This window comes from Eucyclogobius newberryi, unplaced genomic scaffold (assembly GCF_026437365.1).
Source record: "Eucyclogobius newberryi isolate DKJ021-1_F unplaced genomic scaffold, fEucNew1.0.hap1 SCAF_10, whole genome shotgun sequence".
NCBI lineage: Eukaryota > Metazoa > Chordata > Actinopteri > Gobiiformes > Gobiidae > Eucyclogobius > Eucyclogobius newberryi.
Genome location: NW_027315724.1, coordinates 35,432,771 through 35,444,890, shown reverse-complemented (window position 1 = coordinate 35,444,890; position 12,120 = coordinate 35,432,771). Strand labels below are relative to the sequence as shown.

At 40.5% G+C, this 12,120-nt stretch overlaps 1 pseudogene; it reads right to left on the bottom strand.

Annotated features, from left to right (window-relative positions):
* Nucleotides 1–204: 204 nt before the first annotated feature.
* On the bottom strand, nucleotides 205–5,572 carry LOC140368898 (distal membrane-arm assembly complex protein 2-like; annotated as a pseudogene).
* Between the last annotated feature and the right edge of the window lie 6,548 nt (nucleotides 5,573–12,120).

Genomic DNA, 12,120 nt, shown 5'->3' with positions numbered 1-12,120 from the left:
TTTGGATCATTATGTTTATTTAGTTCCTTGCCTTTTCATCTCATTTCCATTTCAAATAGTACTTTTACCTTGATGGTGCAACTCTTGTGGGTCGTTACTCGTCTGCAGGTAAAATGTGTCCGAGGAAGAAGCAGTGGTTTAAAAATCAAACACTTATATGATATTTAGATCCTAATTATGACAATGAAAAACAGTCGATTATCAGCTTGAAAAACACATTTATTGCATGAGTTATGAACATTATTCTGTTTTGCTTTTTTAAACAGTGATTTATTTCTTGCACAGCCTTTTAGCTCTATTACCTCCACAGCCAAAAGCAATAAAGAATAAGAAAGAAAAAAATCTAAAGTTAATGGTTTTACGGTTAGAAAATAATAAATTAAGTCGATGCATTTGCAATTTTATACTTCCCGCATTTTATACTTTTTTTTTACATTTGAAGGGCCACTGCGGACAGGAAATGACAATACTATGACTGTACTAATGCACAGTAATGTATGTGATGAATAAATGTAGAAAAGTATTAAAAGATCAGTGTAAAGGGTACAGTTTAGTCTAATGCAAATGAGTTGCTAAATTAAAGTGCTGATGTGGACAAACCCAGTGTTAACACGATGTATGCCCAATATTTAATGCATGTCTCCAGAAGATTCTCCAAACAGGTTAAAATCTCCCCATAAAAGTAGCATCATTTTTCATTAAAAGACATTATTCTTCCTTGTTGTTTCCTGTGCGGCGCTCGCCTTTGCACCGCTTCCTTTGCACTCACTCGCCTTGTTTGTTTTGTCTTCACTGTCAATCGGAGCGTGCTCCTTCTTCACCAGCTCCTCCAACTCGGCCTGAAAGAACAAAGTGATAAGACGTTAAAATATCATTCCAAATTGTGATTTCAATCGATTGAAACGTCCGGACCAGAACCTCCCGCCACAAGAACAGTTTCTTTCCCTCCGCCGTCGGACTCATGAACACTTCCTAAGCACTTTGTACTCACTGCACTGTTCACTTTTTATTGTACTACATATTTTATTTTATGTACATATCATGTCTATTTTTAACTCTACTTACCCATTGTTTTTGTCTTTATTGTTCAGTGTTTGTGATGTTTGTGATATTCTGATTCTGACATACTGCTTGTAATTACACTATATCCATTCCCTTTCTCTTTATTTCAGTGCTAATCTGGATGTTTGTTGTTTCTGCCTCATACACTTATTTGGTGTGTCAATTGTCTTTAAAGATTTTGCCATAAGGTTTGTCATCTTAATTTGTGGTTTTCTGTATTTCCCATCTCCTGCATCTCCACTCTTTGCCCATCGTCCTCTTTTTGTGGTAAATCAAATGCATCTCCATCTGCGATTATGTGGCACGTTGGGAGCATCTCCTCGAGCAGGAGGACTCAGCCCTGGGTTAGAAATAGCAGGAAGTGAAGACACGTCCAACCGCTTCAATCCCCTGAAAACATACAAAAACACAAGACGCACGACGTCACCAACTGTAATGGTTTTGTACTAAGAAATATACTCAATAGTACAAGTAAAATACTACAAACAACTTTAAAAGGAAGGCTTAATACATGCTTTATTTCAGTTACAGTTAGTTATGTATAGTCCAAGTTCACAAACATAAATAATTTCAACTAATAATATATAATGAAATGTGGGGGTGAAGGGAGGAACTTTAGTCATATTAAAATAATAATAGTTGTTAACATTTTAATTGTGACAAATGGTGCAGTTAATTAAGTGTTTGGTAATCAATTAGCAACGAGTTCCATAGTTTTCTCTGGATTTTGTGATGTTGCCATTGAAGAGCGCACTTTCAAAACACAAATATTTCTCTACAAAATATAATAAACTAGTATTCAAAGTGAACAGTTGTCTTACTTGAGATGCCGGAGCGCAGCCAAGTCTCCTGCCGTGATCTCTGGACAGTGAGAGATGTCCAACTCCTCCAAAGAATCTTGACACATATAAAGTTTGGACAGAAACCAGCCGTCCACTTCAGGCCTTTAACGACAGAGTCCGAATGATTTCTGCTCCACTGTCAAAAGAGAAAAACTATGAAATCACAGAACGGCAAAGTTATGTCGATACATTCAGCGCAAAACTACATTAGTAGATAAATGTGTGGTACCAAAGTTCTCAAGTCCTTCCAAGTTGATCACCGTGTAGCTCAAGTCTATCTCCTCCAGGAGGCAGTCTTTGTGGTGCAGAAAGTCCCAGATAAACTTCTCTGCAGGAAACCAGTCAGAGTGGCCCTGAAACCTGCTCAAGAAGTGTGCAATACAACAGTGAAATGAAAGAAAATGCAACAGATTACTAAGACGTTCTTTTGTTTTTGTCCCAAATCAAACCCAGATTTAAGTTTATTATTATTTTTCTCAAACATTTACCCCAATAATAGATCCCAAAAGAAAGTAGGAAATTGACTCTTTTGTAACATGGACACATTTATGGTCATTTAACTTCAAAACAAAAGCATTAGTACATTTTGAATTAGCCAATCAAACATTGTTACTTACCTAAATCCGACATGTTTTCCGTAAAGGTTTTCAGTGAAGCCAAAGTAACTGCAAAAGGCAACGAGAAGATGTCAGAAAAGGGCAGACGTGGCTTAAAATAGCACAGGTAATATCACTGCAAATGATGAAACGAAGAGACAATATTCCATCACGACGCAATACTTTGCTGCTGTTGCCTTAGAAACGGCAGACACTTTATGAGCCTCTTTGGCAATAAAGCAAATTCACTGCAATATTGATATTCAGTGAACAATAGTTGTGACCAAAACTGGATTTATTTTGATTTAGACATTTTCTGATGAGTAAATACAAGTTGTGCTACATTTGTGCTTTGAAATTCAAGTCTTTGATAAACATTTTTTACATGTACGTGACCATTTCATACAATACGTAACGGTGAGGGATGGAACAAAGATTGAACACGTGTACAATGTGCAGAATAGGTGGGATTTCTTCGGGGCGAGTTTCATTTTGAGAAGTCGTAGCTCAAAAAGCCAAAAATACAATAAAAAATATAAGATTCTGACGACAAATCTATAAACTGAACTGCTCAACACATGTATTATGCCAAAATCTCATCTCAGTCTGAAAATATGAACAAAGCCATAAAATAGTCATAGAAGTTATTAATTCAAAACTTTGCAGCTCAAATCTTAATAAAAAATGTGCACATTAGCCCCAAAATGTGCCGTTATATTGACTGATTGATCATTTATTGAACACTACGTCGTTATAGTACATTTTATGACATACCTAGTGTCTCGTCCAATCCATATTGGTCATTTTGGCGCAAAGTGTTAAAACTATTCTCCATCAAATCTCGGTGTTTCCTATTGTAAGATTGTGCAGACTTATTCCTTACACGTTTTTTCTTGAGAAGGCCCCTCCTTTTGAACTTGGACATCCAGGTGACCTCTACGTCGTGAGGTACAGCAGGAGGCGCCAGCGGAGCGGAGGTTTGGTCACGGCGTCCGAGCTCAGCAGGCGAGCGAGAAGAGCGGGACGTGCGCAGCGCCGGGACAGCGCCTGGAGACGGAGACAGATGTGAGACAGATGTGGGCTGTAAAAAAACAGACAGTGCGAGTATGGATTTTCTTGTCTTACGCTAAGCTGTTTTTATTTTGTTTTATATTATATTTTTATCTTTATTTATTTTTCCCCTCCATTCCTTATTAGGGAATGAGAGGTTTTGTCTATAGGAGTTTTTGTTTATAAGAGTTCTTCTATTAAGAGTGTTTTTTGAACTTCCTACAAGTGATCTGTACTTTCCTCTGGATCTACCTGCGTTGCAACAATGACATTTCCCCATGTGTGGACAATAAAGAAATATTGTATCTTATAAAAGTGAAACTGGAAAAAAAATAGACGGATTAACAGTTTTGCGATATTCTTGAGCTTGTAAAAAAACTGCCAAACTAAAAACATTCTTCAGTAATAGAAGAAAACATACAACAATGAATAAGAATAGTCAAAAATAGCAAAATATGGTCAAATAAAATGTATAAAATAAGGTAAACATGGAAAACTACCATTATTCTGTATTTAATTAAATATTGAAATTTGCATTAAGTGTTGTGTTTTGTTTGGGGTTTTTAATAATATTTTATGCTGTGTTACAGTTGTCTTTGGAGATCGGAATTTCACAGCTTGTAAATTCAAGCTAACTCGGGCAAAATTTGAGAACCCCGGAGTTTATCTGAGTTTATTTGAGTTTATTTGAGTTTATCTGAGTTTATTTGAGTTAAACAATCCAACTTGGCTCTGCCCTAAATTTGAATATAGTTTAACATCCGAAAGGTAAAAATATGGATAGTACTATCTTATTTTTCACCTTTAGTTTCCCCCACTGACTGTGAATCTGCTCCTGCAGTTTTAAATGTTCTGTGATGCTAATGTTGCTAACGTCAACATGTAAGCTAACGTCAACATGTAAGCTAACGTCAACATGTAAGCTAACGTCAACATGTAAGCTAACGTCAACATGTAAGCTAACGTCAACATGTAGGCTAACGTCAACATGTAAGCTAACGTCAACATGTAAGCTAACGTCAACATGTAGGCTAACGTCAACATGTAAGCTAACGTCATCATGTAAGCTAACGTCAACATGTAAGCTAACGTCAACATGTAAGCTAACGTCCACATGTAAGTTAACGTCAACATGTAAGCTAACGTCAACATGTAAGCTAACGTCAACATGTAGGCTAACGTCAACATGTAAGCTAACGTCATCATGTAAGCTAACGTCAACATGTAAGCTAACGTCAACATGTAAGCTAACGTCCACATGTAAGCTAACGTCCACATGTAAGCTAACGTCAACATGTAAGCTAACGTCAACATGTAAGCTAACGTCCACATGTAAGCTAACCTCAACATGTAAGCTAACGTCAACATGTAAGCTAACGTCCACATGTAAGCTAACCTCAACATGTAAGCTAACGTCAACATGTAAGCTAACGTCAACATGTAAGCTAACGTCAACATGTAAGCTAACGTCAACAATACAACACGTCACTCCGACATGTGCTTTATAAACTGTACACGTAATAACACAGTCCGGGTTGATGAATTAACACAATTGGACCTTTATTTTGACTGAGTTGAGCACTTCTCTCGTTTGTAATACTCGTTTTGACTCGTTAACGCACTTAAACTGTAATCCACTGTTTCACCAAAACAGGTCGGAATTTGGACCTTAGAGAGTTGTTTTCTGTCTGGGTTTGTGTGTTCTTCCACTTTCAGCTCTCTCAAATGATAAACTGAGCCGTGGCACAGGTCCACGAACGGATTTAGTGCATCAAAATGTACTTAATTACTCGTACTTTTTTACTATTTCATTATTATTCCCAGTTCTGGTCACCATAGCCTGGCCAAACATGGGTGTGAAGGCTGCATTTGGCCCCCGGACCATAGCTTGGACACCCCTGATCATAATAAACTTAATAAACTATGACAATTCCATAAAAATATTAATCTTAGTGTTCCAAAACAAGGTGGAACTCACCCGCGAGACAGCCGCCATGTCTGCTGTGACGGAGCGTCGCGAGGGACAAACGCCTCTGCTGACCACCCGGGGGCGCTGTGCATCCGTCTGTTTATCTATGAACTCGTCCAGACCTCACAGTCTTAAAATAGACACAATGGTGTATTTTTAGCACCAAAAGAGAAAAGCTAAAACTGTATCATACAAAGCAGTCTTTGTACTGTACTTTGGTGTCATATTATTTAGAATTTATTGTAGAATGACTGTGTGGGAATATTAAACTGTGATTTTCCTGGCTAACTTTGCAATTAGATTTACGATGTATGTTTTAAATGTTGAATTCTGTTTCAAAGTACTGATTTTCAACACGTCCAACATTTGAATGAAGACTGAAATATGAACTGTTGAAAATGATCACATTTCAGAACCTTCCTGTGCGTAATCACGACCAGTGTGCAACAATAAAGTCACATGTTTAGCCCTGAATTAGACTATAGACCCCTTTAAGACCACTCTGTTCATAGTGTGAAACATTCAGGAAACAATGGTCTAAAACTAGAATGTTTTAGTGAGACAAGGAATAATGTTACTTAAATAATTGCGGTTTTGGTGTTTTAATGATTGTCACCATACAAATCACAATCTTAATTCAATTGCTGCTCTATTTCCATTTGCACCTCACCTTTAATTGCTAAAAGCCTGTTTTGTTGTTGAATGCCTCTGGGAGAGACTCAACTGGCAGATGTGTCACTGAAGAACATTCACACTTGTTCTAAAGAGCCAGCGCTGACACTCACATGGATCCTCAGGAGGCCATTATGAGCTGCTCTCCTGTTCCTCTCATAAATACAAGCTCTTTTATTGAAATGTAAGGTATTCTGTCATATTTTTGCATTGATAGCATAATAGCATATAATGGCCCTTGTTTCGTTTTCAGATTTGGAGGCATATGAAACTTTTAACCAATATAAATACAAACACTTATTACCCACAGACGTTGAAATTTGTCTTTTGCCACAGAAACAATTAAAAACATAAATCCACATGTCAACACTTCATAAAAGAAGAAGGTGAAAGTTCAAAGTGGCTGTTTCCATGGATAAAACTCCTGAATGAGCCTTTTATATAGTTGATAATCCCATATAAGAAAAGAAAATATTGTAATTATTGATGTATTTACTTCTCTTAAACAGCACACAATGTTACACAGCAGTAAATAATAAAACCACAAAACATTTGAAACTCAAGGTTATGAATTTAAGAAGAGAAATTACAACTATTGTTCATATTACAAAGTTTTTATTGTGTAGTTATTATTTGCTTATTAATTGCTTCTGTTAAAATACAATGTAGAAATCACTATATAAATAAGAGAACCTTTATTTGTTCTACAATGGGAAAATGTCAGTGTTGCAAAGAAATAAGTACAAGAATATCAGAAAAATAAATAAAAATAAATAACAAATCTAAACGTTTGAGTACAATATTAAGGTATATTAAATAATAATAAATAAAGCTTTTGCTAATGATGATCCTTATTTATTTGATGTGTGTTTATGATGTATTATAAACTAAAGCTGGTGTTACATTGGCAGAAGTGAGTGAGTGACTGAGACTCGTGCAGCAAAAAATCCCATCAGAGCGCGCTTGTCCCAGTGAACATATGGCTCAGCTAAGTGAGAGCGAAAGCCCAGGGATGAATGGATTTATTGGGAGAAAGATGGAGCTGCACTGGAGATGAAAAGCACTGGAGCTGAATATCAATGGGTCATGTCAGGCATGAATGACAGCGTGCAATATGGACGTTTTGATAAAACCTTTGGACCTGGTTTAGACCTGGTTTAGGACTGGTTTTGATCTGCTTTGGGCCTGCTTTAGACCTGCTTTGGGCCTGCTTTAGACCTGCATTAGACCTGCTTTAGTCCTTCTGTAGACATGCTTTAAACCTGCTTTAGTCCTGCTTTAGTCCTGCTTTAGACCTGCTTTAGACCTGCTTTGGGCCTGTTTTAGACCTGCTTTGGGCCTGCTTTAGTCCTTCTGTAGACATGCTTTAAACCTGCTTTAGTCCTGCTTTAGACCTGCTTTAAACCTGCTTTAGTCCTTCTGTAGACATGTTTTAGACCTGCTTTGGGCCTGCTTTAGTCCTTCTTTAGACATGCTTTAGACCTGCTTTAGACCTGCTTTGGACCTGATTTGGGCCTGCTTTAGTCCTGCTTTAGACATGCTTTAGTCCTTCTTTAGACCTGCTTTAGTCCTGCTTTAGACCTGCTTTGGACCTGCTTTAGTCCTTCTTTAGACCTGCTTTAGTCCTGCTTTAGTCCTGCTTTACACCTGCTTTAGTCCTGCTTTAGTCCTGCTTTAGTCCTGCTTTAGACCTGCTTTGGGCCTGCTTTAGTCCTGCTTTAGACCTGCTTTAGTCCTGCTTTAGTCCTGCTTTAGACCTGCTTTACACCTGCTTTAGACCTGCTTTAGTCCTGCTTTGGACTTGCTTTGGACGTTCTTTGGACCTGCTTTAGACCTGCTTTAGTCCTTCTTTAGACCTGCTTTGGGCCTGCTTTAGTCCTGCTTTAGACATGCTTTAGACCTGCTTTGGACCTGCTTTGGACCTGCTTTGGGCCTGCTTTAGTCCTGCTTTAGTCCTGCTTTAGTCCTGCTTTAGACCTGCTTTGGGCCTGCTTTAGTCCTGCTTTAGACATGCTTTAGACCTGCTTTGGACCTGCTTTGGACCTGCTTTGGGCCTGCTTTAGTCCTGCTTTAGTCCTGCTTTAGTCCTGCTTTAGACCTGCTTTGGACCTGCTTTAGTCCTGCTTTAGTCCTGCTTTACACCTGCTTTAGTCCTGCTTTAGACCTGCTTTGGATCTGATTTGGACCCGCTTTGGGCCTGCTTTAGACCTGCTTTAGTCCTTCTTTAGACATGCTTTAGACCTGCTTTGGGCCTGCTTTGGGCCTGCTTTAGTCCTTCTGTAGACATGCTTTAGACCTGCTTTAGACCTGCTTTTGGCCTGCTTTAGACCTGCTTTAGACCTGCTTTAGACCTGCTTTGGGCCTGCTTTAGTCCTGCTTTAGACCTGCTTTAGACCTGCTTTAGTCCTGCTTTAGTCCTTCTTTAGACATGATTTACACCTGCTTTGGGCCCGCTTTAGACCTGCTTTAGACCTGCTTTAGACCTGCTTTGGGCCTGCTTTAGTCCTGCTTTAGACCTGCTTTGGACCTGCTTTAGTCCTGCTTTAGTCCTGCTTTAGTCCTGCTTTACACCTGCTTTAGTCCTGCTTTAGACCTGATTTGGATCTGATTTGGACCCGCTTTGGGCCTGCTTTAGACCTGCTTTAGTCCTTCTTTAGACATGCTTTAGACCTGCTTTGGGCCTGCTTTGGGCCTGCTTTAGTCCTTCTGTAGACATGCTTTAGACCTGCTTTAGACCTGCTTTGTGCCTGCTTTAGACCTGCTTTGGGCCTGCTTTAGTCCTGCTTTAGACCTGCTTTGGACCTGCTTTGGACCTGCTTTGGGCCTGCTTTAGACCTGCTTTAAACCTGCTTTAGTCCTTCTTTAGACCTGCTTTAGACCTACTTTAGACCTGCTTTAGTCCTTCTTTAGACATGCTTTAGACCTGCTTTGGGCCTGCTTTAGTCCTGCTTTAGTCCTGCTTTAGTCCTGCTTTAGACCTGCTTTAGACCTGCTTTAGTCCTTCTTTAGTCCTTCTTTAGACATGCTTTAGACCTGCTTTAGTCCTGCTTTAGACCTGCTTTAGTCCTGCTTTAGTCCTGCTTTGGACTTGCTTGGACGTTCTTTGGACCTGCTTTGGACCTGCTTTAGTCCTTCTGTAGACCTGCTTTAGTCCTGCTTTAGACCTGCTTTAAACCTGCTTTAGTCCTTCTTTAGACCTGCTTTGGGCCTGCTTTAGTCCTGCTTTAGACCTACTTTAGACCTGCTTTAGTCCTTCTTTAGACATGCTTTAGACCTGCTTTAGACCTGCTTTAGTCCTGCTTTAGTCCTGCTTTAGTCCTTCTTTAGACATGCTTTACACCTGCTTTAGACCTGCTTTAGTCCTGCTTTGGACTTGCTTTGGACGTTCTTTGGACCTGCTTTAGTCCTTCTTTAGACATGCTTTACACCTGCTTTAGACCTGCTTTAGTCCTGCTTTGGACTTGCTTTGGACGTTCTTTGGACCTGCTTTAGTCCTTCTTTAGACCTGCTTTAGTCCTTCTTTAGACATGCTTTACACCTGCTTTAGACCTGCTTTGGTCCTGCTTTGGGCCTGCTTTAGTCCCTCTGTAGACATGCTTTAGACCTGCTTTAGACCTGCTTTGGGCCTGCTTTAGACCTGCTTTGTGCCTGCTTTAGACCTGCTTTAGACCTGCTTTAGACCTGCTTTAGACCTGCTTTGTGCCTGCTTTAGACCTGCTTTGGGCCTGCTTTAGACCTGCTTTGGGCCTGCTTTAGTCCTTCTGTAGACATGCTTTAAACCTGCTTTAGTCCTGCTTTAGACCTGCTTTAGACCTGCTTTAGACCTGCTTTGGGCCTGCTTTAGACCTGCATTAGACCTGCTTTAGTCCTTCTTTAGACATGCTTTAGACCTGCTTTAGACCTGCTTTGGACCTGCTTTGGGCCTGCTTTAGTCCTTCTTTAGACATGCTTTAGACCTGCTTTAGACCTGCTTTGGACCTGCTTTAAACCTGCTTTAGACCTGCTTTAGACCTGCTTTGGGCCTGCTTTAGACCTGCTTTGGGCCTGCTTTAGACCTGCATTAGACCTGCTTTAGTCCTTCTGTAGACATGCTTTAAACCTGCTTTAGTCCTGCTTTAGACCTGCTTTAGACCTGCTTTGGGCCTGCTTTAGACCTGCATTAGACCTGCTTTAGTCCTTCTTTAGACCTGCTTTGGGCCTGCTTTAGTCCTGCTTTAGACCTGCTTTGGGCCTGCTTTAGTCCTTCTTTAGACCTGCTTTAGTCCTTCTTTAGACATGCTTTAGACCTGCTTTAGACCTGCTTTGGACCTGATTTGGGCCTGCTTTAGTCCTGCTTTAGACCTGCTTTAGTCCTTCTTTAGACCTGCTTTAGTCCTTCTTTAGACATGCTTTACACCTGCTTTAGACCTGCTTTGGGCCTGCTTTAGACCTGCATTAGACCTGCTTTGGGCCTGCTTTAGACCTGCTTTAAACCTGCTTTAGTCCTTCTTTAGACCTGCTTTGGGCCTGCTTTAGACCTACTTTAGTCCTTCTGTAGACATGCTTTAGACCTGCTTTAGACCTGCTTTGGGCCTGCTTTAGACCTGCTTTAAACCTGCTTTAGTCCTTCTTTAGACCTGCTTTGGGCCTGCTTTAGACCTACTTTAGACCTGCTTTAGTCCTTCTTTAGACATGCTTTAGACCTGCTTTGGGCCTGCTTTAGTCCTGCTTTAATCCTGCTTTAGTCCTGCTTTAGTCCTGCTTTAGACCTGCATTAGACCTGCTTTAGTCCTTCTTTAGACCTGCTTTGGGCCTGCTTTAGTCCTGCTTTAGACCTACTTTAGACCTGCTTTAGTCCTTCTTTAGACATGCTTTAGACCTGCTTTGGACCTGCTTTGGGCCTGCTTTAGTCCTGCTTTAGACCTGCTTTAGTCCTTCTTTAGACATGCTTTAGACCTGCTTTGGACCTGCTTTGGGCATGCTTTAGTCCTGCTTTAGTCCTGCTTTAGTCCTGCTTTAGTCCTGCTTTAGACCTGCTTTGGACCTGCTCTAGGCCTGCTTTAGTCCTGCTTTAGTCCTGCTTTAGACCTGCTTTAAACCTGCTTTAGTCCTTCTTTAGACCTGCTTTGGGCCTGCTTTAGACCTACTTTAGACCTGCTTTAGTCCTTCTTTAGACATGCTTTACACCTGCTTTAGACCTGCTTTAGTCCTGCTTTGGACTTGCTTTGGACGTTCTTTGGACCTGCTTCACACCTGCTTTAGTCCTGCTTTAGTCCTGCTTTAGTCCTGCTTTAGTCCTGCTTTAGTCCTGCTTTAGACCTGCTTTGGACCTGATTTGGACCTGCTTTAGACCAGCTTTAGACCTGCTTTAGTCCTTCTGTAGACATGCTTTAGACCTGCTTTGGACCTGCTTTGGGCCTGCTTTAGACCTGCTTTGTGCCTGCTTTAGACCTGCTTTAGACCTGCTTTAGTCCTTCTTTAGACATGATTTACACTTGCTTTAGACCTGCTTTGGGCCTGCTTTAGACCTGCTTTAGACCTGCTTTAGACCTGCTTTTGTCCTTCTTTAGACATGCTTTAGACCTGCTTTAGACCTGCTTTGGACCTGCTTTGGGCCTGCTTTAGTCCTGCTTTAGACCTGCTTTGGACCTGATTTGGACCTGCTTTAGACCAGCTTTAGACCTGCTTTAGTCCTTCTGTAGACATGCTTTAGACCTGCTTTGGACCTGCTTTGGGCCTGCTTTAGACCTGCTTTGTGCCTGCTTTAGACCTGCTTTAGACCTGCTTTAGTCCTTCTTTAGACATGATTTACACTTGCTTTAGACCTGCTTTGGGCCTGCTTTAGACCTGCTTTAGACCTGCTTTAGACCTGCTTTAGTCCTTCTTTAGACATGCTTTACACCTGCTTTAGACCTGCTTTCGACTTGCTTTTGCTTTGGACCTGCTTTGG